The following is a 27,485-nucleotide window of genomic DNA, read 5'->3' as shown; positions in this document are numbered from 1 at the left end:
ATATAGGTTATCACAGAATAGTCAGTAGACTTCCCTGTGCTATACAATAGGTCTTTGTTGCTTATCTATTTGATATTTAATAGAGGGAATATGTTACTCCCAATCCCCTTATTTACCCCCCCCCCAACCCTTTCCCCTGTGGTCACCATAAGCTTCTTTTCTATGTCTGGGATGGCTTCTCTTTCATAAATAACTTTATCTGTATCACTGGTTTTAGATTCTGCGTATAAGTATATACTACGATATTTGTCTTCCTCTGCCTGGCTTACTTCACTTACTCTGATCATCTCTAGGTCCGTCCATGTTGCTGAAAATGGCATTATTTCATGCACTCTTTTTATGACTGAGTCATATTCCACTGCATACATTTGGAATGTACTTCTTTTATCTGTTTATCGACATCTTCCTCATCTGTTGATTAACATATAGGGATTTGACCACTTCTCGAGGTCACAGCTCGGGGTCAGGTAGTACTGGCATCTGGTGAGAAGCATCAAGGATGCTATCAACACTGTACAGTGCAGAGGACATACCCTGCAAACAAATGATTATTCTGCCCAAATAATATCGATAGGGTCACAGCTGAGAAGTCTGATCTTGCAGGTGGTATTATGCTCAGTGGTGGTAGAAGCTGCTGAAACAGAGCTGGTACAGAGAAAAAAAGGAGAGAGTTATCAAGTAGGTGAAAAAAATCCTTCTTCACAAAGTGATGCCTCCTGCTGCTGCTGCTGCTAAGTCGCTTCAGTCGTGTCCGACTCTGTGCGACCCCATAAACGGCAGCCCACCAGGCTCCCCCCGTCCCTGGGATTCTCAAGGCAAGAACACTGGAGTGGGTTGCCATTGCCTTCTCTAATGCATGAAAGTGAAAAGTGAAACTGAAGTCGCTCAGTCGTGTCTGACTCTTTGGGACCCCATGGACTGCAGTCTACCAGGCTCCTCCATCCATGGGAAGACTAACCAAATAACAAATTTATCGTCTCTCCTGAAATGATATTTGTACAGGAAATGCTAAAAAACCAAGTTGATCTTGGGCAATCGCATTAGTGTTTTGAAATCTCATGAGTTAGTGCAAAGAATATGCAAAGTAAGTCAGAAATCCAGCATTTCTCTGGAGGTCAACCTGCTCACAGAAGTGTGAACAGGAGAAAACATTTGCATGCTCCTGCAATTATTGGTCTTCTTAGAGTCTGATTAAATCACTGGCCAACTATTTTAGCTACAGTACATTTCACTGAAAGACAAGCTTATCAGGGTTGTTCATGAGTAAAGTCATCCAGTGGCAAGATGTTAGCTTAGGATTCAATATTAACCTGGCATGTGACCAAAGTCAGCTTCTTAATGTTATGGGCTAAAGTGAGTCTTCCATAAAGATATGCTGAGTTCCTAACCACCAGCTCCGTGAACCTGACCTTACTTTGAAAACTGAATTCAGCCGAAGCGACCGTGTTAAAATACAGATATCTGGGTGGGCTTTAAAAACTGATATATGTGGGGTCTTTAGGAAAAAGAGAAACTGGGAACAGATTTGCAGACGGAGACAAAGTTATATGAATGGAGCGATGCCAAAGAATGCCAAGGATTTCCTACATTTTCCAGCAGAGAGAAAAGTTGAGGAAAGATTCGCCCCAAAGTCTCAGAGGGTTAGGGTTACTTGGAGCACGTTTTGAGTTCAGATGGCTGGTTTTCACAACTGTGCTGTTGTGGGCAAGCCAGTTTCTCATCTATTGTTACAGAAGCCCCCAGGAAAATGATGCACTTGAAAAATACATGCATGCGTGCTAAGTCACTTCAGTCGTGTCTGACTTTTTAAAACTCCATGGACTGTAGCCCACCAGGCTCCTCTCTGTCCATGGGATTCCCCAGGTAAGAATCCTGGAGTGGACTGCCATTATCTTCTCCAGGGGATCTTCCCGACCCAAATATCAAGCCCGTGTTTCTTATGTTTCCGGCACTGGGAGCTGGGTTCTTTCCCACTAGCACCACCTGGGAATCAAAAAAATACACACATGTGTACACATGTGTGTGTGTATATATATATATAAAAACACATATTATATATTAAAATATGTATATTTTAATAATATTTCAATGTTTTAAAAAGCCAGTGCTGCTTCTTAACTTTAACTTTATTAATACACAGATATACCTGACTTCATTAAGCATATTCAAATTTATATGGAAATTTTGGCAAATACTTCACTTTAAAATTCTCCTTTATGTTTCACTTACAGCCATAGTAATTTTTTTAAATAAATAAATTTATATTAAAAATAAATAAAATGAAACAAACGCTCTGGTTTTAAAACAACATAGGTATATTTTGAAATGGTAATAATTTTATCTGTAACTTGAAGTGGGAGATTGAACAGAGAAGCGAAACAGGAAGAGAGGCATTATCAGATCATGCAACTTGTGGATTTCTGCAAGTAAACAGAATCTTGACAGAACAGTCAATTTTGGATACGAAACTGTTGGCAGCAGTGTTCCAACCTCAAATACAAAGTGAAAAGTAAATAATGTCAGGAAATCTAATGTAGGATTAGAATGCAGACACTTCTTAAAACTGGAGATTTATTTCTGTCCAAGTGCAAATAAGGATAATCCCTGACCAATTCAGGGCTTCCCTGGTGGCTCAGAGGTTAAAGCATCTGCCTGCAATGCGGGAGACCTGGTTTGATCTGTGGGTCAGGAAGGAAATGGCAACCCACTCCAGTATTCTTGCCTGGAGAATCCCATGGACGGAGAAGCCTGGTGGGCCACAGTCCACCAGGTCGCAAAGAGTTGGACATGACTGAGCGACTTCACTTTGACAAATACTTGTTTGGGTTCTGGATTCCTGAGCAAGATTTAAAGAACTGAGAATCAGAACACAAAATAATTGAAGTTTTCTGACTTCTGGAATCCTTCTGGAAAGTGTGGGCTTCCCTGGTGGCTCAGATAGTAAAGAACTTGCCCGCCAGTGGAGACCTGGGTTTGATCCCTGGGTTGGGAAGATCCCCTGGAGAAGGAAATGGCAACCTGTTCCAGCATTCTTCCCTGGGAAAGGCCATGGTCAGAGAAGCCTGGTGTCCTGCAGTCCATGGGGTCGCAAAGAGTCGGACACGACTGAGCGACTGAACCACAACAACCCGGAAGGCGTAAGCCCAGGAACACTGCTTGCAAGACTCAGCTCCGGTTTAGAAGCAAAAGGGTCCGCAAAGCTAAAAAAAAAAATGTTCATAAAACAATACCACTGAAAGCTATGCTGCGCCATGCTCAGAAACACAAACTGTTCACTGTTCAACGTGTGTGAAATCAACATGCTTGTCTTGCAGTTACCTGAAAGCAGAAGAATAAATGATTTGATTAATTTGAATTTATTTTGTCTATGTTTACAGTGGTGATGCCTGTGTGGAAAAAAACCCGCAACAAATCAGTATTCACGTAACTGGGAAGCCTGATACAACGGTAGACTGTAGTTGAATGAATATTTGCTTTGAACGTCTGATAGACAAATAACAAAATTGACATGAAACCCATTCCACTGTGCCTTCTTTGTGGTTCTGCAGTTGCTAAGTCATGTCTGACTCTTTGCAACTGCGTGGACTGCAGCCCGCCAGGCTTCTCTCTCCATGGAGTTGTCCAGGCAAGAATACTGGAGTGGGTTGCCATTTCCTCCTCCAGGGGAATCTTCCCGACCCAAGGATAGAACCTGCAAGGTCTATGCTGTAGGTGTATTCTTTCCCAAGCAGTCACTAGGGAAGCTCCCTTGGTAACTTTACCTTCTCTCTTTATTTCATACGCTTCGACTCTTATGTAAATATCGTGACACTGTTGATATTAGATGACATAATGGCTATAAAGTGGCCTAAACAATGGATCCAGATCAAACAGTAACAAAACAAGTAGATTTCCATCCACGTGGATTTCCATCCACAGGCTCCCATATTCTCATGGTTCTAGTCTCAGATTTTCTCACACTCAACAACTGAAAGACCCTTTCGCCAGAGTAGGAAACATTAACAGGTCAGTTGAACAATGGTAAGTAATAATAGGCTCTCTTATCTTACCAAATGTTAGACACGTTAGATGCCCAGTCACAACACATTTGTTGCAAGTACCTCTGATTATTCATAAATTAAATTCCACAAATGTACAGCAAGGAAAGTATTTGTGATGGTTTAACTCTATGTGCCCTCAAGGTACTCAGATATTTGGCCAAATACTAGTTTAGAGCTTACTTTAGAATTTAGAGGTTGCTTTATAGAGTTTAGAGGTTTAGAAGGTATACGCTGAAAATGAAAAGTCAAAGTTTAGGTGCTCAGTCATGTCTGACTCTTTGTGACCCCATGGACTGTAGCCTACCAGGTTCCTCTGTCCATAGGATTTTCCAGGCAAGAATACTGGAGCGGATTGCCATTTCCTTCTCCAGAGGATCTTCCCGACCCAGGGATCAAATCCGGGTCTCCCATATTGTAGGCAGACACTTTACCATCTGAGCCACCAGGGAAATCCTCATGATGAGTCCTTAAAGATGAGACTGAGATTTCAATTAGAAGGCTGGGAGTAAAGCAAATTGCCCTCCATAGTATGCTGGTGGGTCACATCTTCTCAGGTGAAGTCGTTAAGACAGGGAAAAAAAACAAACAAAAAAAAACAAACAAACTGAGGCCCCCTGTGGAAAAGAGAATTCTGCCACCAGACAGACTTTAGACTTGAACTGAAATATTAACTGTTGGATTTCTGGACTGCTCTTTGTCCAGCAGATTTCAATGCATCAATCTCCACAATCACGTAAGCAAACTCCTTAAAATAAATGTCTCTCTCCATATATAGGAAAGCTACAACAAAACCAACAGCTTATCAAAAAGCAGAGACATCAGTTTGCTGAGAAAGGTCCATATACCCAAAGCCATGTGATTTTTCCAGTAGTCATGTACGGATGTGAGAGTTGGACCATCAAGAAGACTGAGCAATGAAGAACTGATGCTTTTGAAGTGGTGTTGCAGAAGACTCTTGAGAGTCCCTTGGGCTGCACGGAGATCCCACCAGTCCATCCTAAAGGAACTCAACCCTGAGTATTCACTGGAAGGACTGGTGCTGAAGCTGAAGCTCCAATACTCTGGCCACCTGATGCAAAGAACTGACTCATTGGAAAAAAGCTGGGAAAGATTGAAGGTGGGAGGAGAAGGGGACGACAGAGGATGAGATGGCTGGATGGCATCACCGACTTGATGGACCTGAGTCTGAGTGAACTCTGGGAGTTGCTGATGGACAGGGAGGCCTGGCGTGCTGCGGTTCATGGGGTCGCAAAGAGTCGGACATGACTGAGCGACTGAACAAGAAGAACATAGATGTGCAGATAATTCCGCTTCTTTGGGGAACCCTGACCAATACAGTAGCTAAAAGTCAGATTGTTGGTATGCGACCTGATATATTCATGAGATTTCAGCGACATTTCTGATACGGACAGTGCTATTCTGCATAATTGGCCCTGAAATCAACAGAGGCATCCACTGAAGGAAACTCATTTTCGTGAAGTCTCAGATGACTTTGCACTAGTTCATGACATTTTCTTCTCCACATACAGCTTTCATTACAGTTCTTTAGAAATACAACTAAGCAAACATCAGTCTTTAAATAACCCGAGTGGTGCTTGGAAGTGATGGGAATTTCAAGTTACTGCATTTATTTCTCCCATAAGCTGAGGCTGGCGTGAGGCACGCTCTACTGTGCATTCAACAAGCTCTTTATTTTTTCCCTTTCTTTTTCAATCAGAGGGTATAAATCCCACAATGTCTTGACATTTTGGAAGAAAGGGAAAAAGTGGAGGATGGTGGGGCAGGGAGGAGGGGGTGTTAGAGGAAATCAAAACACAGCCTGTTATATTCTTGAGAAGACGTCCTTGAAGTTCTGAGCTGGAAAGTGTGAATTTTGAATTCAAAGAGGAGACGTACTTTAGGAAGCTTACTGAACTGTTTACATTAAAACGGATGCTGAACAATTGTGAACATATATGCTCAGTCGTGTCTGACTCTTTGCGACCCCGTGGACTGTGGCCCACCAGGCTCCACTGACCACTCGATTCTCCAGGCAAGAATACTGGAGTGGGTTGCCATTTCCTTCTCCTGGGGATCTTACTGACTTACGGATTGAACCCCTGTCTCTTGTGTCTCCTGCAGTAGCAGGCAGATTCTTTACTAACACATCACCTGGGAAACTCCCAAGAATCATGAGTAGTACTAGGAAAATTTAGTCTGAAGCACTCCACTCAAAAAGCCAATGCTACATACAGATAACTAACTACACATTGCTCTACACTGGTTTTCCTGTTGGCTCAGCTTGGTGAAGACTCCACCAGCAACGCGGGAGACCTGGGTTTGATTTCTGGGTTGGGAAGATCCCCTGGAGGAGGGAAAAGCTACCCACTCCAGTATTCTGGCCTGGAAAATCCCAGGGACTGTATAGCTCATGGGGTCGCAAAGAGTTTGGACCCGACTGAGTGACTGTCAGTTCACTTCACTTCCTCCAACTATGCCAGTTGGAAGAGCAGTCACAGGATAGTAATTGCACACCAAGGGTCAGGTGGCTTATTTTAATCCCTATGTAAGAGACTGGGATACTTTGTAACCTTAGCCCCTGCAATGGTGGAGACACTGATGGTGATATCTTTACTATGATGGTGGTATCTTTACTATGATGGTGATATCTTTACTATGATGGTGGTATCTTTACTATGATGGTGGTATCTTTACTATGATGGTGGTGTCTTTACTATGATGGTGATATCTTTACTATGATGGTGGTATCTTTACTATGATGGTGGTATCTTTACTATGATGGTGGCATCTTTACTATGATGGTGGCATCTTTACTATGATGGTGGTATCTTTACTATGATGGTGGTATCTTTACTATGATGGTGGTATCTTTACTATGATGGTGGTATCTTTACTATGATGGTGGCATCTTTACTATGATGGTAGCATCTTTACTATGATGGTGGTATCTTTACTATGATGGTGGCATCTTTACTATGATGGTGGCATCTTTACTATGATGGTGGTATCTTTACTATGATGGTGGTATCTTTACTATGATGGTGGCATCTTTACTATGATGGTGGTATCTTTACTATGATGGTGGTATCTTTACTATGATGGTGATATCTTTACTATGATGGTGGCATCTTTACTACGGCCAACAAGGAGTGTCGGGGACTTCCCTGGTGGTCTAGTGGTTAAGAAGCCACCGTGCTATGCAGGGCACATGGGTTCAATCCCTGGTCGAGGAACTAAGATCCCACATGCCAGGGAGTGAGTACGTCCGCACTCTGCAACTAACGATGCTGTGTGCAACTCAGGCCTGTCCGGCTCTCAATCCCATGGACTATTCAGTCTGTGAAATTCTCCAGGCCAGAATACTGGAGTGGGTAGCCTTTCCCTTCCCCAGGGGATCTTCCCAACCCAGGGATCGAACCCAGGTCTCAGCTTCTTTATCAGCTGAGCCATAGGACAAGTCCGTGTAAACCGAAGCACTGGAAAATAAGGCCAACCTGTAGTAAGTGCTGACATGATAACCTGAGTCGTCAAATCTCTTTTTATTGTCCTTTACCAGAAATTGGAGTTAAATCAGAATGTCATGCTTTTAGACGCTGGTCGGAACTTTCGGCTGGCGGTAGAGACATGGCCAAGGGTCTGTCTCTTCTTCTGACTTCATATATTATTCTCTTTATTACAGCAGTAAGGAAGCAGCGGCAGACAGAAAGTAGCGGCAATTCTGACAAGATACTGGGATCTTAAAAACTGCCAGGCGTGCTCCGGAGAACCATTTTATTTCCCACTCACAAGTGCATCTTGGAAAGGTGCTTAAAACCGTGAGGTACTCCACCCGTGGCATAAAACCATACAAGTGTATCTAAATTCACAAACATAAAAATTAGATGCTATTTCCACTTCCGTGTTCAATGTGTAGAGGGAAAAAAAAAAAAAAAAACAAAAACCACTCTCTGGTACCTGTTATCTGCCTGCCTCTTCCTATCAATATTCTGGGCTCTTTGATTTTTTAAAATTATATTTTCTGGCTGTACTGAATGGCTTATGGGATCGCAGGTCCCTGAGCAGGGCTCAAACCCAGGCCCTCAGCTTTGGAAGCTCAGAGTCCTAAGGACTGGACCACCAGGAATTCCCATTACTCTGTATTCCTTTACACACATGGCACATTCCTTGGTTTCTTTTTCTGCCAAGTGGTTGAGAGACTACAACTATGATTACCACCACAAGAGGCTGTCCTACCCCATGAAACTTAAGCAAAATGCAATGATCTAATCAAATAATCTGATGAAGATATAGCATAATGTGTTTAGCAGAGTGTTTTCAAAATAATGATCCCTTTGAATATATTCCCAAGACCCATTTCTATATTTATATATGTATTTCAACACATTTTAATTAACTTATTCATTAAAAGTTGTTAGAAATTTCCCATTTCAGTTATATAAAAACTTCAGGCAAAATTTACTGGAAAAGAAAAGCTTTAACTACTCTAACATTCACCACAGCTTTGAATTAAAATAAATAAATACCTCTTTAGTTATTTAAATTTGCCTGCCTTAAAAATACACTGAATATCTACACGTTTCTTCCTATATGAAGTCTGTGAATATGGCAACACGTGTTTACCTTTTTATAAAACCTCCTCACCAAAAATTAATACCGTTCATTTATTTTTTAACCTGTCACTGCATTGTAATAGGACTTCAACTCTGCCTGGAACTTTTATAGAAGTAGGCAACTGTAATAAAACCAATGAAAATTATTTTCCTGAAGATACAACTTAGTGAGATTTCACTGCAAAGCGCAGTCTCTTATAAAAGTACGAGGTAGGAGATTGTAGTAAACTCACTCAGAACCACTTAACTATTAACACTGGTTTCAACACACACGGATGGAGGAGCCTGGTAGGCTACAGCCTATGGGGCCACAAAGAGTCAGACACGACTGAGCAGCTTCACTTTCTTTTCTTTGAACACACATAGTCAAACCAGCCAAAGTTTTCATTTTGTAGGACAAGCATGGAAACATTCCATGAATACAATCATATCAGAGGATGAGATGGTTGGATGGCCTCACCGACTCGACGGATTTGAGTTTGAGCAAGCTCTGGGAGTCGGTGATGGAAAGGGAAGCCTGGTGTGCTGCGGTTCATGGGGTCGCAAAGAGTCGGACATGACTGAGCGATTGAACTGAACTGAAAATAGTAATGTTTCCAGTATCTAGCATACTGGCCAAGGGATCTTCCAGATCCAGGATGGAACTCGGGTCTCTTGCATTGCAGGCAGATTCTTTATGTTCTGAACCACGAACACTAATATTTCTGACATTTAGCATGTCGGCCAAGGGGACATTCCCCACCCAGGGATGGAACTCGGGTCTCCTGCATAGGAGGCAGATTCTTTACCATCTGAACCACAAATAGCAATGTTTCTTATATCTAGCATACTGGCATATACACTATATCCACGTAAACATAATTACAATGAGGGTTTTAATTTTTGGTAGAGATTAAGAATCAGTGAACAGGATTTTTATCACGGAAGCATATTAAGACAGAAGTGATGTTGTATGTGTGTGTTTATATACGTGTGTGCTAAATTGCATCATTTTTGTGCCCCCTTGGATGGTATCTCACTAACTTGTATCTTCAGGAAAATAATTTTCATCGGTTTTATTACAGTTGCCTACTTCTATAAAAGTTCCAGGCAGAGTTGAAGTCCTATTACAATGCAGTGACAGGTTAAAAAATGAATGAAGGGTATTAATTTTCAGTGAGAAGGTTTTAGAAAAAGGTAAACACGTGTTACCATATTCACCGACTTAATATGGGAAGAAGCTTGTAGATATTCAGGCTCCTCAGTTCCTGGGATTCTCCAGGCAGGAATCCTGGAGTGAGCTGCCTTCTCCAGCGGATATTCCCAACCCAAGAATCGAACCTACGTCTCCTGAATCTGCTGCACTGGCGGCTGCATGTTGAAGCATTTAATCATAAAGCAGAACATTATGATTTTACTTTAGTGTGTGCTTAGCTTAGACGCACATCCTTTTAGGTTCTTCTAGAAAAATGTATAGAAAAACAGACGCTACTTTCTTTCCAGTAAACACTGCATTTCCATTTGCAATCCGCTAGGGCACAGGGCGGCCAGCCTTTTCCTTCAGGGGTCAGCATGAACAAAGAAGGAACACAGCAGTCATCCCAGGACGGTTTCCGGTTACAGCCCAAGAGTGGAAGTCCTAAGACTTCAGCTCGGGGCAAGGAAGATGCTACGCAGTTTCCATTCTCAGTGCCACAAGGAATTGTTCCTAATGGAAACACAAAAACCCTGACTCAGAAATCATGATTGGATCTTTTCTACTCTGTCCTCACTTGCAAATTTTACATGTGCTTGATAACACATTTCTTCGTCAGAGTTCCTCGAACAGCAAGGAGATCAAACCAGTCCACCCTAAAGGAAATCAACCCTGACTAGTCACTGGAAGCACTGAAGCTGAAGCTCCAATCCTTTGGCCACCTGATGGGAAGAGGTGACTCCTTGGAAAAGACCCTGATGCTGGGAAAGATTGAAGGCGGGAGGAGAAGGGGACGACAGAGGATGAGATGGTTGGCTGGCATCACTGACTCGATGGACATGAGTTTGTGCAAGCTCTGGGAGATGGTGAAGGACAGGGAAGCCTAGCGTGCTACAGTCCAAGGGATCGCAAAGACTTGGACGCGACTGAGCAACTGAACAACAACATTTCTTCTAATGGACACTTTAATAAATCTTACCACTTTCTCTGCAAAGCGGAAAAGCTGCTTTCAGTAGCTGGCATTTAGGGATGGACGGTGATGTAATATTCTTCTTTTTTTTCTAAATTGGGGGAGGGGGCTCAGATTTCCTTTTCTCTCCTACAGCAGGCAGGTATCAAAGAGCCTTTTATTCCCACAGCCAACTTTTGTTGGCGTTATATCCTTCTTGCCTACCCTTATTTTTCCTTTGCAAACTTTAACCACCGAAATGCAATGCGTTTTCCTTTTTCAATCCTCATGTTCACTGCTATCGACCTTAAGTTATCATTTAAGCTTTCTTTCTTTGGATGAGAGTTGAGCTTTTGAAAGAAAGAAGAAAATAGCCCTATCTTACTTCTTTTGCTGTGATCTAACTGGGCGACTCTGATATCTCTTGGCATCTGTGACCTTTCAAACCATTTCACCCAGTCTCATTTACAGTCAACAATCGGTTCTAGAAATAAGTACGATTCTATCCATGAAAGCTCATACACTGATGCCACAGCTTACAATCAAGTTTAACGTAATGACCATAGGTCTCGTCAAATGAGTTCCGTTAATGTCAATCTCAACTTCCTTTTTTCAGGCAAGAATACAGGTGTGGGTTGCTACTTTCTCCTGGATCTTCCCAAGCCAGGGATTGAACCCACGTCTCCTGCATTGGGAGGTGGGTTGTTTACCACTGAGCCACCAGGGAAGCCCTCAGTGTTGTTTGTTAACTCCATAATGAATGAAAATCTAAATGACATATCTCAGCTTTCATTCCCAAATGGCCCTGAACTATTGCCATGACCATTATCACTCTTCTAATTATTGTTATTCTCACTTACCAAACCCAGTGTTCTGACTTGCACGGTTCAATAACCAAAATGAAAATGAATGCTAGACCTGGAATTTGAATGTAGTTAACTTAAAGCTCAACATTCAGAAAACTAACATCATGGCATCCGGTCCCATCACTTCATGGGAAATAGATGGGGAACCAGTGGAAACAGTGTCAGACCTTATTTGAGGGGGCTCCAAAATCACTGCAGATGGTGATTGCCGTCATGAAATGAAAAGACCCTTACCCGTTGCAAGGAAGTTATGACCAACCTAGCATATTGAAAAGCAGATACATTACTTTGCCAACAAAGGTCAGTCTAGTCAAGGCTATGGTTTTTCCAGTAGTCATGTATGGATGTGAGAGTTGGACTGTGAAGAAAGCTGAGCACTGAGGAATTGATCCTTTTGAACCGTGGTGTTGGAGAAGACTCTTGAAAGTCCCATGGACTGCAAGGAGATCCAACCAGTCCATCCTAAAGGAAATCAATCCTGAATATTCATTCGAAGGACTCATGCTGAAGCTGAAACTCTAGTACTTTGGCCACCTCATGCGAAGAGTGGACTCATTGGAAAAGACTCGGATGCTGGGAGGGATTGGGGGCAGGAGGAAAAGGGGACGACAGAGGATGAGATGGCTGGATGGCATCACCGACTCAATGGACGTGGCTTTGGGTGAACTCCGGGAGACGGTGATGGACAGGGAGGCCTGGTGTGCTGCAATTCATGGGGTCACAAAGAGTTGGAGACGACTGAGTGACTGAACTGAACAGTCCCTCTGTATTTCACAACCAGGCTTCTAAATGCTTAGAGTTCTTTATCCAACACTTGTGTAACTGAAAAGAACTGTAAAAACTGTGATAGTGTTGTGTTTCTGTTTTTCATTGTGTTAACCCCAGTGGAAGCATCTTGTGAAGTTTTCTTCTAATTTATATTTTTTTTAATATTACTGGCTAATCAGGTTTAACTGGTAAGAGTCGTTTAGTTAACTGTGAAGAGATCTCTTTCATATACGTGGTGTTTGTACTTACTCACTCAGTCGTGCCCGACTCTTAGCAACCCCACGGACTGTAGCCCACCAGGCTCCTCTGTCCATGGGACACTCCAGGCAAGAACACTGGAGTGGGTTGCTACTTCCTCCTCTATGGGGTCTTCCCAGCCCAGGGATCCAACCCACGTCTCTTGCAGCTCCTGCATGCCAGGTGAGTTCTTTTATAGCTGAATCACCCCCAGGGAAGCCCCTATTTCAGTTTTTCTTAGCTAATTATTCTTCTTTGGATTTAGCTGGATTTTCATTTCTGTTCTACAAGTCTATCGTCTCATTCTGATGAGTTACTCCGTGTTAAACCAACCGTCCCTATTCCTATCTTTAAACCCAACGTAGACACTAATTTTCATACATTGCTGGATTCTCCTTAAAATATTTAGCTAAGGATTTTTACACAAAGATTTACTATGGGTATTCATCTACAGCTGCCTTTTATTGTAATGAATTTTTCATGCTGTGTTGGTATAATACTCGCCTCCTCAAAGGAGTTTGAGAGCATTTTCTCATCTTCTATTTTCTAGGTGACTTTGCATGCATTTTGCATTTTTATTTCATAAATTTTCATTTTATGTTTCACATGATAAGCCATTTCTTCTTCAAGTCTTCTTTGGAACCTATTTTTTTTTAAACTGCAAATTATATTTGTTAAATATACACAGGCTTATATGCTTAATGTTTTCTTCTTGCATGAATTTTACTAATTTGCATCATTAATACTTCATTGATTCTCCAAGTTGTCAGATGTATTGGTATTAACTTGTTCACAATATTCACTAATTATTACATCAATATTTATGAAGCCCTTAACAGTGACCCTATTTCATCAATTTGTGTCTTATCTTTTATTTTCCTGACCAGATGGCTAGAAACTACATAATTTTGTTGAACTTTCCCAAGGACCAGCTTTTGATTAAGGTTTCATCCACTGTTTAGCCGTTCTTTCTCTCACTGATCTTTTTTTCCTGGTCTTTATAATTCATTTCCTTCCATATACTTGGGATTTAATTTGGTCTTGTTTTTATGGCTTTAAAATCGGAAGTTTAGCTATTTTTTCTGAGACTCTTCAATCACAGTGTGTTTTGTTTTCATTTTCATTCAGCTCAAAACAGATTTCGTATTATAAATCCCATCCCAAATACACTCATTTTTATGAGAAAAAGAAAAGTGCAGCTCCCTCATATAATAACGGAATAATAAAATTTACAAAGGGAAAGAATGCCACGTGGTTATTTTTCTACAGACCATCAGCCTCAATTCTTTCGAAATTAAAAAAAAAGAGTATTTGTTTGTTTGGGGGCTTCCCTGATGGCTCAGGTGGTAAAGAATCTGCCTGCAATACAGGAGACCCCGGTTCGATTCCTGGGTCAGGAAGATTCGCTGGAGAAGGGATAGGCTACCCACTCCAGTATTCCTGGGCTTCCCTGGTGGCTCAGCTGGTAAAGAATCCACCTGCAATGCGGGAGACTTGGGTTCAATCCCTGGGTTGGGAAGATCCCCTGGAGAAGGGCAAGGTACATGGGCTCAGTAGTTATAGCCCCCAGGCTCTAAAGCACTGGCGAAGTAGCTGTGGTTCACGGGCTTAGTTTTACCAGGGCATGCGGGATCGTCCCAGACCAGGGGTCGAACCCGTGTCCCCATCAGCAGGTGGATTCTTAACCACTGGGCGGCCCGTGAAGTCCCTAGCTCCAAAGCTTGTGAAAGAGAAGGGCAACCGATGACTAACTTCCAGTCTCCTAATCAGCAGACCGGCTGAAACATTTAACACCCAGGAGCCAACTCCCGCCAACTGTTCAGAACTCCCTTTGAATGGAATGTTTTTACCTAGTTATCTTAATTGCGGATCACACCACAGTGAGATAAATTACAGGCTGGTGTTTCGAGGTGTAAACCAGGTTTGAGGTTTGCTACACGCAGAGAAGAAATATTTCTACCCTGGGGTCTTTTCTGCTTCCTCGACTCCCCACAGGTGAGCTCAGAGTAACCCGTTCCAAGAAGGATGGTGGTGATTATACTGTCTGACTGGCTTCCCTGTGCTGTGGAAACAAATGTAAGCAGTGGCGAAATAGAGAACAATGGCCAGTCAGCGTCTCCTTAAACTCTGCTCTCCCCTAATCTACGGTGTCCTGGGTGGAAGACGGATCTGTTGAGTCTACTGGGAGGGCGCTTTCTGCAGGGGCTTCGAGCCGTGCTCTTCATCTCCATTTATCCCCTCAGGAATTTTTTTTTTTTTTTTTTAATCAGAACCTGTGATTTTCAACTATAGTTCAGTGGACATTTTTTCCTAGATCTTTGTATCAAGTTAATGCATGATTTTTTTATTATTACTAAAATTTTTATTGGAGTATAGTTGATTTACAGTGTTGTGTAGTTTCAGGTGTACAGCAAAGTGAATCAGTTATACATATATCCACTCTTTTTTAGCTTCTTTTCTCGTATAGGCCATGACATAGTTCTGAGTGAAGTTTCCCATGCTATACAGCACGTCCGTATTAATTATCTATTTTATATAGTAGTGTGAACATGTTAGTGTCAATCTTGCAATTTACCTCTCACCTTCACTTATCTCCAGGTAATCATACATTTGTTTTCTACATCATAACTCTCTCTGTTTTGTAGATAAGTTCATCTATACCCCCCCCCCTTTTTTTTTAAGATTCCACATATAGAGTTAACACATTTTAATAGGGCAACAAAAAAGATACCCTACGGTCAACTTGTAGACATTTAACTAAATGTGCTTGTTCAGTCACTAACCAGTGTCTGGTTCTTTGAGACCCTGTGGACTGCAGCACGCCAGGCTCCCCTAGCCTCTACTATCTCCTGGAGTTTGCTCAAACTCACGTCCGTCGAGTCGGTGATGCCATCCAAATATCTCATCCTCTGTCATCCCCTTCTCCACCTGCCCTCAATCGTTCCCAGCATCAGGGTCTTTAAAAATGAGTCAGCGCTTCGCATCAGGTGGCCAAAGGACTGGAGCTTCAGCGTCAACGTCAGTCCTTCCAATGAACATTCAGGACTGATTTCCTTTAGGATGGACTGGTTGGATCTTCTCGCTGTCCAAGAGACTGTCAAGAGTCTTCTCCAACGCCACGGTTCAAAATCATTACTTCTTTGGCACTCAGCCTTCTTTCTGGTTCAGCTCTCACATCTGTACATGACTACAGGGAAAAAAATCACAGCTTTGACCATATGGACCTTTGTCAACTAACTGATGTCTTTGATTTTTAATATACTGTCTAGGTTTGCCATAGCTTTTCTTCCAAAGAGTAAGCATCTTTTAACTGATTTTGCATTTACTTAAATAAGTGTATTTATTCAATTGGATTTATTTCAATCCAAACATTTGGATATATCTCAATCCAAATATTTGGATTTTTTTCAATTCAAAATTTAAATAAATGTATTAATCCATAAAAAATTCAATGTTGCCATACTTTCAGCATTAAGAAATAACACACCACATGCAGATGTCTGAAGACTTGGAATACTTGTTAGATAATAAAGTGATAACTGCCATGAGTACCACTTGTGTGCCACAGACATCATTTTCAAATTGGCTTAAAATTCCTACTTCTTTTTTAATGTGTTGTTCTTCATACCTTTAAGGGAATTTTGCTATTTATTTCAGCTTCATTTAGGAATAAATGAGAAATAAAATCCTGCTTGTATATATAAACTTCACAACATGATCAAATGGTGTGTGTACACATTCTGACATGATCACCACAATTAAGCTCATTAACACATTCAGCACCTCACTTTGTTACTACTCCTTTCAGTTAAGGGAAATCTTAACGTGATCTTGATCTGATGTCAATTTGTGATTAGGAACAGCTGATGATGACAAATAGTATGTCCACATAAAAATACACGTTGCTCATATTTTCAGACACCCTATTTCTCTCTACTGAGTGCAGTGTAAAATGATGATTTTAACGGAGTGGTCATTTGATAACGAGAAAGAATAAAGCTCAAAAGTAAGTTCATCTGCGCTTGGGGAAATCGGGTTACGTTTGTTGGAGCATGACCATAAATTTCAAAAGTTAGTAGAAAACCACATAGCAACTCTGGGTTAGGAATACAGACCCCCAGAGAAGGCGGCTCAAATGGCAAAGAATCTGCCTGCAGTGCAGGAGAGGGTTTGATCCCTGGCTCAGGAAGATCCCCTGGAGAAGGGCATGGCAACCCACTCCAGTACTCCTGCCTGGAGAATCCCATGGACAGTGGAGCCTGGCGGGCTACAGTCCATGGGGTGGCAAAGAGTCAGACACAACTGAGCGTCTAAAACACAGACACACATTTAAACAAATACACGTCCATGGAAGATCACAGAATTAGGATGCGTAAGAGTGAAAGCTGGAAGCAGTTCGGATGATCACCAGATGAAGAATATTCCAAATGTCGTCTGCACCTTCAACAGAATGCAGGTCACACACAGAAAAACGGGTCCCTACAAATGTTTTGAAAACACGAGCTGAGTTACATGAGCCAGACACACAAGAGCAAGGCCAGACACACAAGACACAAGGAATAATTGCATTCCTATGGAAAGTCCTCAAGAAGGGGACCTACAGAGACAACACACCCTGCTGACTGCCAGGGGTTGCAGAGGTTTTGTTCTTTTTTTGCAGTCAGACATGGTCCCGGAAGATCCCACATACCGTGCAGCAACTAAGCCTGCACACCGCAACGACTGAGTCCGCTTGCTACAGCTACTGAAGCCCGTGTGGCTACAGTCTGTGCTCTGCAACGAGAAAAACCACCGCAGTGAGAAGCCCAAAGCCTGCACAGTGAGAGAGACCCAGGACAACCAAAAACGGACGGGTGATGGAAAGAAAAGAAAGCCGTTCCGTTTTCTCTTCGCCAGCTCCAGGCAGACCCTGGTCTGCCGTCCCATGTCCTTGGATTTGGCGGTCCTACAGCTAAAACAGCCAAGTCTGCACATGCTCACCGACAATGACGAAGTCAGAACAGAGTGGGGAAGACCTTGTGGCTTTCTGACTGCAAGCCGGTAACGTCAGGAAGGGAGGAATGTCCCACACGAAATGTTACTCTACTCCCAAGAAAGGCACAGCCCGCCATGTGGAAAGCTTCCCGCTATATTCTGACCTGCCCTGGACTATATAACAGCGTTCTGAGAGTCATGTTTGCATCTAAAAGCAGAAGGGGGAATCTCCTTTTTCATTTCCAATGGCATGATAACATGTGTAGACGTGATTGTGAAGCCAGCTGACATGCCATCCAAAGTTAAACGGACTTTGTCTCCTACCCTGTTGGTGGGGATGCAAATTAGCACAGCCACTACGGACAAGAGTTGGGAGGGTCCCTGAAAACCTAAAAGTAGAACCATCATACGACTGGGCATATATTGGACAAAACCATCATTCAAAGAGATCCAAGCAAGCCCATGTTCACGGCAGCGCTGTCTATAACAGCCAGGACGTGCAAACAACCTAAGTGTCCATCAAGAGATGAATGGATAAAGATGTGATACAGATATGCAAGGGGATATTGGTTTAGTCACTCAGCCGTGTCCAACTCTTGAGACCCTGTGCACTGTAGCCCGCCAGGCTCCTCCGTCCATGGGCTTCTCCAGGCAAGAATACGGGAGGGGGTTGCCATTTCCTTCTCCAACAATGGAGTATCACACAGGCATTAAAAAAAAAAAAAAAAAAAAAAGAAGAATGAAATAATGCCACTTGCAAGCACCATGGATGGACCTAGAGACTGTCATTGGATGCGAAGTAAACCAGACAGATAAGATCAATATGATATGATATCACTTACACATGGAATCTGAAAAGAGCAGATTCTCAGACTTACAGAATGAATTCATGGTTGCTGAAGGGGAAAGGATGGTGGAAGGAATAGTTAGGGAGTCTGGAATGGACATGGACACACGGCTGTATTAACATGGAGAACCAACAAGGACCTGCTGTCTAGCACAGGGAACTCTGCTCAATCCTCTGTAATAACCTTATGGTTCCCAGGGGAAAGGATGGTGGAAGGGATAGTTAGGGAGTCTGGGATGGACATGGACACACTGCTGTGTTTAACATGGAGAACCAGCAAGGACCTGCTGGACAGCACAGGGGACTCTGCTCAGTGTCACATAGCAGCCTGGATGGGAGGGGAGTTTGGGGAACAATGGTTACATATATATGTATATATGCCTGAGTCCCTTTGCTGTCCACCTGAAACTATCACAACATTGTTAACTGACTATACCACAATACAAAATAAAAATTTAAAAAATATAACAAAAAAGAGTTTGTGTTATAACATTATGGTGTGATATTCTCTGAACTGGATTTTATCAAAATATGCTGTAGATTCTCAGACATTTCAAGATCAAACTGTCTGCAAAAGAATATTGATTTAATGCAAACAAAAGCACTAGTGAAATGAAGCCCAGTGGAGTTAACACACAAATCATGAATCACTTCATCACAAAGTTTCTCAATTGTCTTTCTGTTACATGACTTAATAAGAATTCCTCCTTTATCTTAGGGTTCACTCTCATAAACAGGAAAAAAATCTAACATTAAAAACTATGCAAAAAATAGTGCAATTTCAAATATTCCTAAACTCCATTTTAATTTAAAAAGTCTCGATTTTCAAATTTTATTTACGATGAAACCATTTGAATCCTTTCTCGTGATGACCCTCTCCAAATGTCTCTTAGTTAAGCGCGTTTGCACTGATTTTCAAATTTTAAAGTGCTCATTTTACTGAGGCTCTGAACATTTTGTACTGTGAAAACATTTAATGGTTCTTCAGGTTGCTCCTACAGGTACTGGAAAAATGGGGAGGAACATGCACTCTGGCAGGACCCTAGGAGATCGTAAAGCCTACGTTTAATGCTAGGAGATGAAGTCCCATTGTAACGTTTGCTCTAATCTACTTTTCTAATTTATGATAAATAATTTCTCCCAGTTAACTGGCACCACAGTCTCCAAACAAGCTATAAAGCAAATCTGCTGCAGGTCCAGAAGGCTCAGAAACACCATACATGCAAACTGCTATGCATAAAATAAATAAGATACAAAGTTGAACACAGCCAATAATTTGTAATAACTTTAAATGGATTATAAGCTACCAAATACTGAATCACTATGTTGTCCACCTGAAAGGGATATCATATCATAAATCAACTCCAACGTTTAAAAAGTCCATAAAGTCACAACTGAAGATGCTGTTGGACATCCATATGAAACAGGGCGATGCTTAACCTTCCGGAAAAGAATGCAGATACTGAGGAAGGTCTGGGTTGGAGACCAGAGTCTGGGAGCAGGTTTTGGAAGAAGGAGTTGAATGCACAGCGTTAGCAAAGGTATTATCAGGATGGATGTATGAGATTAAGGTAAATGTTACGAGTCAGAAGGACTCGGAGCTATTCCAACATTTTGGTGGCCCTAGTGGTAAAGAACCCAGAGGCCAATATAGGAGATATGGGAGACGCAGGTTCAATCCCTGGGTCGGGAAGATGCCCTGGAGAAGGGCATGGCAACCCACTCCAGTATTCTTGCTGGAGAACCCCATGGACGGAGGAGCCTGGCAGGGCTACATTCCATGGGGTCCCAAAGAGGCAGACACGACTGAGCGACTAACACAAGACTAACTTTGGTAAAGAATCTTTCTGCAATGCACGAGATGTGAGTTCGACCCCTGAGTCTGGAAGATCCCCTGGAGGAGGGCAGGGCAACCCATTCCAGTATTCTTGCCTGGAGAATCCCATGGACGGAGGAGCCTGGGGGGCTATAGTCCATGAAGGTTGCAAAGAGTCGGACACGACCGAGCATGCACGCACACACACACATACACAGACAACATCTTGAGAAGGATAAAGGCAAAGTAGAAGCAGGTTCAACTACAAAGAAATCAGGTAAATACATATTGAGACGGGCTTCTGCATGTGTTCATTATAATCTATCAAGAGGATGAAATCCAGGACAAAATGGAAACGACACAAAAACAGAGCACAGATGTCGCTCCCCAATTATCACGAGCCTCACGAAGAGCGATTCCTTCAAAGCAGGTGAGCATAACACAGGCGTGCAACAAGGAAGAAGGGCAGATGGTGGGGAAAGAGGTGAGGGCCGCTGTGCTTGACATTTCTGTAGAATTGAGAAGCCTGGTGTTGGCATGGTTTAGACTTGCCATGAAAGGCAATCTTGTGTGACTGGTGATCTTGTGTGTAAAATGGAAGCTATGACCTGGGGATGTTCATAAACGGGGCGCAAGGACAGAAAGAAACCAAGGAGCAAGGACTGAAAGAGCAAGTGTGCAAGGAACAGAAAAATGATACCGATAAGGCAGTTCTCTTGCATTGTACGTAGAAATATAAGTTGGTACGGCAGCGATGTAGGGCACTATGGAGGTTCCTGAAAAAACTAAAATATAGCTTCCATATGACTGACCCAGAGGGGCTGCCTAGGTGGTCCTAGTGGTAAAGAACCCATCTGCCAATGCAGGAGACCCACAAGATGTGGGTTCATTCCCTGGGTCGGGAAGATCTCCCAGAGGAAGGCATGGCACCTCACTCCAGTATGCTTGCCTGGAGAATCCCATGGAGAGAGGAGCCGAGTGGGCTACAGTCCATGGGATTTGTAAAGACTTGAGCATGACCTAGCAATTCGACTCCTGGGCGTATATGTGGAGAAAACTATAATTCAAAAAGATACATGCACCCCAGTGTTTACTGAGGAACTATTTACAAACAGCCAAGACATGGAAGCAACTTAAATGTTATTCAAGAGATGGATGCATAAAGAAGACGTGGCCCCTACAGACGATGGAATATTACTCAGCCACGAAAAACAAAGAAAGAACGCCATCTGCAGCCACACGGATGGACCCAGTGATTATCAGCCCAAGTAAATCAGAGAAAGACAAAAATATATGACATCACTTATAGGCAGAATCTCAACTATGACACAAAGGAAGTTATTTACAAAGCAGAAAGAGGCTCTCAGACATCAGAAATAGAGCTGCCGTTGCCAAGAGGCAAAAGGGAAGAGGGAAGGATGAAGTTGGGGCCTGCAGTTAGCAGAGGGCTATATCATATGTAGAATGGACCAAGAGTAAGTTCCTGCTGTACAGCACGGGGATCTACGTGCAATATCCTGTGATAAACCATCGTGGAGAAGAATACTGAAACAAGAATATGCATATATGTGTATAGCGGAGTCCCTTTGCTGTATGGCAGTGACATTGTAAATCAACTACAATGCAGGAAATTAACCTGAAAAAGAAAAAAAGGAAAAAAAAAAATCCCACTGCCGGGAGCCAGCGTGAGGAATCCCACCCGTGACAAGGTCATGCGGCAGAGCTCTGATGGCAAGGCTAATCAGACCTCAGGTTTCCCCCCTGGAATTTCCTGAGCATCCACCCCCTCACAAAATAAGAATCTGCCTGCTTTTCCACTCTTCTGACATTCTCTGGAAAAAGTCAATTCAGGGCTTTAGTCTTCTGCATTTGAAAGGGTGTTTCAATCCAAAAACCCCTCTGATGGCTTTCTAGCCTGCCTGCAGGACTCATACAGCTGCGCATGTGATTGTTTGAGGCCTCCTGACCGCAGGAGGCACAGGGAGCTTAAAACATCCTAGGAATGTAGGGGCTTCCGAGGAGTCAAAATCTTTAGAATAGGACTGATTAAAGGTTTCATTTGTTGAGCCAATACTTGCTGCCAAATTTTCATATCCTTTATTTTTAGATATAGTTGGTACATAGGAAAACAAGTAGTAGACCTGGTATCACCAACATTAGATCTTTGAGTTAAGTACCTTCTTTGTTATAACACACTGCGCCTTTGTTCTATAGAGATGTAACTTTAATGCTTTAAGGAGATGCAGATGAAAGAAAAACACTTCAGGGGAAATGAAATTAACATTCATTAAGAAAGAGAGCCAAAAAAGTGTTAACAAGCCTCCTGGCCAGAAGATAATGTAAATCACCTGAGACCTTTTGTATACAAAAAATATATAGAAAGAGTCTGGGCTGCAAACGCTACATAATTTTGTATTAGCCATTGATCTCTATGTATAATCAAAAGTATAAAAGGCCTTATGGACAGTAGGGGCCGGGCCAGTCATTAGAAGGACTGGATTCCCCCGTGTCTCCTCTTTACTCTAATTTCAGGCTGAATTCCCATCTGGGACGTGGAGGCTCAGTATGTCTACTTACTTGTCCTGGCTTCTAAGATCCATAAGAGAGAGAGCCCAAGGCGGGGCACTCTCCGATATTCAAAGGGGCGCCGGCAGCCTAACGTAGATGGTGCAAGCTCCTTGTCTGGAACTTTATTGGTTTTCCACGTAACCCAAGTTATTCAGCCTCTTCTCTCCACTTAATCTTCCTACTACACTATTTCTTCCTAATCTAATCTTATATTAATGAATAAATAAGTTTTCCTCGCGGACTCCGTCCACCCTTAGAATTCCCTGGATCCACCGGGGCTGGACCCCGGCATCCCACCAAGGAAAGAGTGAGGCTCATTTGACCCAGTGGCTTTTGTTGAATCCTCTGTAGTACAGTTTATTATTTTTTTTCTCTCAAGTCTGATTTCCAATGAAAATTCTTAAATGCAGTGAAAGCAGCGTGTTCGTCTCACTCCTCGTCAACCTAAGTCCTTGATTCTGAACAATTAACTCAGGAGGCCTTCATTAATTTAACTTATGAGTGTTTGACACTGCAGTCTCTAAGTCAACGTAAAAATGCAGATTACATCCTAGAAAATTATCTGGCAATTATGCCAAATCATATAACACACATTAGTATCATTTAACCCGTATATTATGAGCGGAGAATTTGCAGTAGGGGAAAAATAGATGCGTTATGGACCCAGTCTCTCGTGTTCAGGCAAGAATCTCCTGCAGTTGATTCTGCACTGGGTCAGAGAAAACAGCGTTCACTGCAGGACTGAAACTCTCTGTCAGTTTAACGCCTCGGAGACCTTGTCTTCAGAAGCAAAATTTTGGGGAGACTATTTAAGCTTAAACTGTACTTTGTGTGTGTGGAAATGTCTTAGCGGCTCAGTTCTGTCTCATTCTCTGTGACCCCATGGACTGTAGCCCACCAGGCTCCTCTGTCCAGGGGATTCTACAGGCAAGAATACTGCAGCGGGTTGCCATGCCCTCCTCCAGGGTATCTTCCCGACCCAGGGATGGAACCCAGGTCTTCTGCATTGCAGGCAGATTCTTTACCATCTGAGTCACCAGGGAAGCCCCAAATGATAATAGGAGAGGTTAGTAACAAAGCTTCCTTTATGGAGAAATCATTCAATCAGTTGGGCTTCCCAGGCGTCCAAGGGGTGAAAATCCACCTGCCAAGGCGAGAGACACAAGAGACGTGGGTTTGATCCCTTTCCAGTCCACCTGAAACTACAAGACTGAGTCAGTGATTCTCTCCAGCCATCTCATCCTCCATTGCCTCCTCCTTTTGCCTTGAATCCTTCGCCACACCAGGGTCTTTTCCAATGAGTCGACTCTTCACATCAGGTGGCCAGAGCATTGGAGCTTTAGCATCAGTCCTTCCAATAAACCCCCAGGACTGATTTCCTTTACGATTGACTGGTTTGATCTCCTTACAGGCCAGGGGCCTCTCAAGAGTCTTCTCCAATACCACAGCTCGAAAGCATCAGCCTTCCTCCGGTGTTCAGCCTTCCTTATGGTCCAACTCTCACATCTGTACATGACTGCTGGAAAAACCAAAGCTTTGACTAGATGGACTTTTGTTAGTTAAGTAATGTCTCTGCTTTGTAATATGCTGTCTAGGTTGGTCATAGCATTTCTTCCTAGGGGAAAACTATCTCTTATTAATTTCATGGCTGCAGTCACCGTCTGCAGTGATTTTGTAGCCCAAGAAGATAAAGTCAATCATTGTTTCCCTATCTATTTGCCATGAAGTGATGGGACCAGATGCCATGATCTTAATTTTATGAGTGTTGAGTTTTAAGCCAGCTTTCTTGTTGTTTGTGTGTGTGTGAGTCACTAAGCCATGTCTGACTCTTTGCGACCCCATGGACTGTAGCCTGCCAGGCTCCTCTGTCCATGGGATTCTCCAGGCAAAAATACTGGAGTGGGTTGCCATGCCCTCCTCCAGGGCATTTTCCCAGCTAAGGGATTGAACTCAGGTCTCCTGCATTGTGGCCAGATTCTTTACAATCTGAGCCACCAAAGATAATAATTCCCTAATATGAATCTACATATTTTATGTAATTCTGATGCCTCAGCTGCTGCTACTGCTACTAAGTCACTTCAGTCGTGTCCGACTCTGTGCGACCCCATGGACTGCAGCCTACCAGGTTCCTCCGTCCGTGGGATTTTCCAGGCAAGAGTACTGGAGTGGGTTGCCAATGCCTTAGAGTAAATGGTAAATTTACGCTTTCTAGGGGGGGTGACAAGACTCTCTGAGGTCAGAGAATTCAAGATCAGGCATCTCTTCTACAGAGTAAACACAAAGCTTCAATATCTGTGTTTCCAGCAGGTCACCTGCCTTCCTCCTTCTGACTCCACTTTATCCTGTACAAATGCTGCCAGCGGTGGCAGAGTGTCTGAAGATATAAAACCTTCAGGAAGAAAACATATTTCAGTCCTTTATTAATGTTCCAAGGTCTGTGTATTTTTCATGCCTGACACGTTCTGAATGGTATGAAATGCAGGCATGAAAGATGGTAGACAAATATATCTCAGGCGATACATCACATTTGGTGGTTCCTCGCGGAAAAACTAGCAGTGTTTCTAGGAAGGTGATGATGTCAGTTTGCAGACATCTTTATGAAAGTGAGAGTGTTAGTCGCTCAGTCGTGTCTGACTCTCTGTGACCCCACGGACTGTAGCCCGCCAGGCTCCTCTGTCCATGGGATTCTCCAGGCCAGAATACTGGAGTGGGTTGCCATGCCCTCCTCCAGGGGATCTTCCCCACCCAGTGGCTGAACCCAGGTCTCCTTCATGGCAGGCAGAATCTTTACCATCTGAGCCACCAGGGAAGCCCAGACATTTTTAAACCTACTTCTAATTATATTATTCTTTGGGTTGGCATTGATCCATGTATGCAGACTTTGCCCAAAGGACATCTGACCCAGAGTTTACTTAGTGAAGCTGTATTTTTTTTTTACATTTGCTTTGCTGGGAATTCTAGAGAAGGAAACCTGTAGATGATTTCTGCTAACAGAAACAGAGAAGGTAATGGCACCCCCACTCCAGTACTCTTGCATGGAGAATCCCATGGATGGAGGAGCCTGGTAGGGCTGCAGTCCATGGGGTCCTTGCGAAGAGTCGGACACGACTGAGCGACTTCACTTTCACTTTTCACTTTCATGCATTGGAGAAGGAAATGGCAACCCGCTCCAGTACTCTTGCCTGGAGAATCCCAGGGATGGCGAAGCCTGTTGGGCTGCCGTCTATGGGGTCGCACAGAGTCAGACACGACTGCAGCGACTTAGCAGCAGCAGCAGCAGCCAACAGATACACAGATGGCTTTGAGGTGGTTCTTAACTGTGTTTGTTGGGTTTCAAAGGGGTAGCGTCTTACTGAGAAACAGAAATAATGGCCATGCTGCGGTACATATGCATTTATTCAGCATAAAAGTCATCTCCTTTATAAATCTATAGGAAAGAATTTCCCTGGTGGTCCAGTGGTTGAGAATCTGCCTGGCCACACAGGGGACGGGGGTTTGATTCCCGGTCAGGGAACTAAAATCCTGCATGATCTGGGAAAACTAAGCCAGCATCACAACGAAAGATTAGGCATGACTCATGAAGACGCCAACTGCCGCCACTAAGACTTCTTTACAAAGCCAAACAAACAAATATTTCTAGGAAACGAGCTATATAAAAACGAGAAACACACAGGTACGCAGACATGTCCCTCTGACAATGTTCTCCTACCCCCAGTAGACTGGAACTTTCAAAGGGGCCAGGTTGGGTGTTCCACGAAATATTTGCTCAAAAACTATTTAAAACAGTGAACAGTCACTGTATGACATTTTTAGATACAATACGAAAGTTTATAAAGTGTTTAATCATCTACGATTAGAAAAAAGTTTTATAGGACGAGCTTCAGTGTCCAAGTGGTTAAGCAAGCAAAGCAAGAGCAAACGCGAAAAAGAAAAACACAAACATGGCTACAAATGCAGGAGATGACCTTGTATCAAGAAAACCAGAAGGCTGATCCTGCAACTTACGGAAATAGAGAGTCATTAACTGGTTTACAGGAAATAGGAAGAACGTTTTAAAATATTCAGAATGAATAAATTGTCTCTATGATCACAACTTGAAATCAATTAGCATCCACATCACATCTATTTTTAGGATGTGATGGATATTGTGTTGTATTTTGATGCATTATAGAACACTTATTTTTTCTTTTTAATGCTCAATAAAGTTGAAATTACCAGCCAATTTGTATAAAGTATATACATCATTGATCAACAACTCTTCCTAACAGTTTCCATGACTGCAATGTGCTGGATTTGTAGCAAGGATGAAAATTCAAATGGGGAGTATGACAAATTTAAACTGTACCACAACTGTCATCAGAAACAGTTATTCAAAATGCAAGTCAAAAGTACCCATGCTCAAGATGGTGCATGTTGGGAGTAACACGGTTCTGTCAAAAGTCACATGGTTAAGAAGGAAAAGACACCCTGCAAATAGTAACCCATATCTGTTTTACTTAAAATGAAAAATTCACTATAAATATTTGTATCTTTTTCATGCTGAAAAATAGCTATTTCCTAGTTTATGGTAAAAGTTGTAGCCAAGAAAAACACAAAGAGTCAGACATGGCTGAAGTGACTTAGCAGCAGCAGCAGC

This window comes from Capra hircus (genome assembly GCF_001704415.2).
Source record: "Capra hircus breed San Clemente chromosome X unlocalized genomic scaffold, ASM170441v1, whole genome shotgun sequence".
Taxonomy (NCBI): domain Eukaryota; kingdom Metazoa; phylum Chordata; class Mammalia; order Artiodactyla; family Bovidae; genus Capra; species Capra hircus.
The sequence above is the reverse complement of the archived record's forward strand: the minus strand, read 5'-3'. Positions refer to the sequence as shown.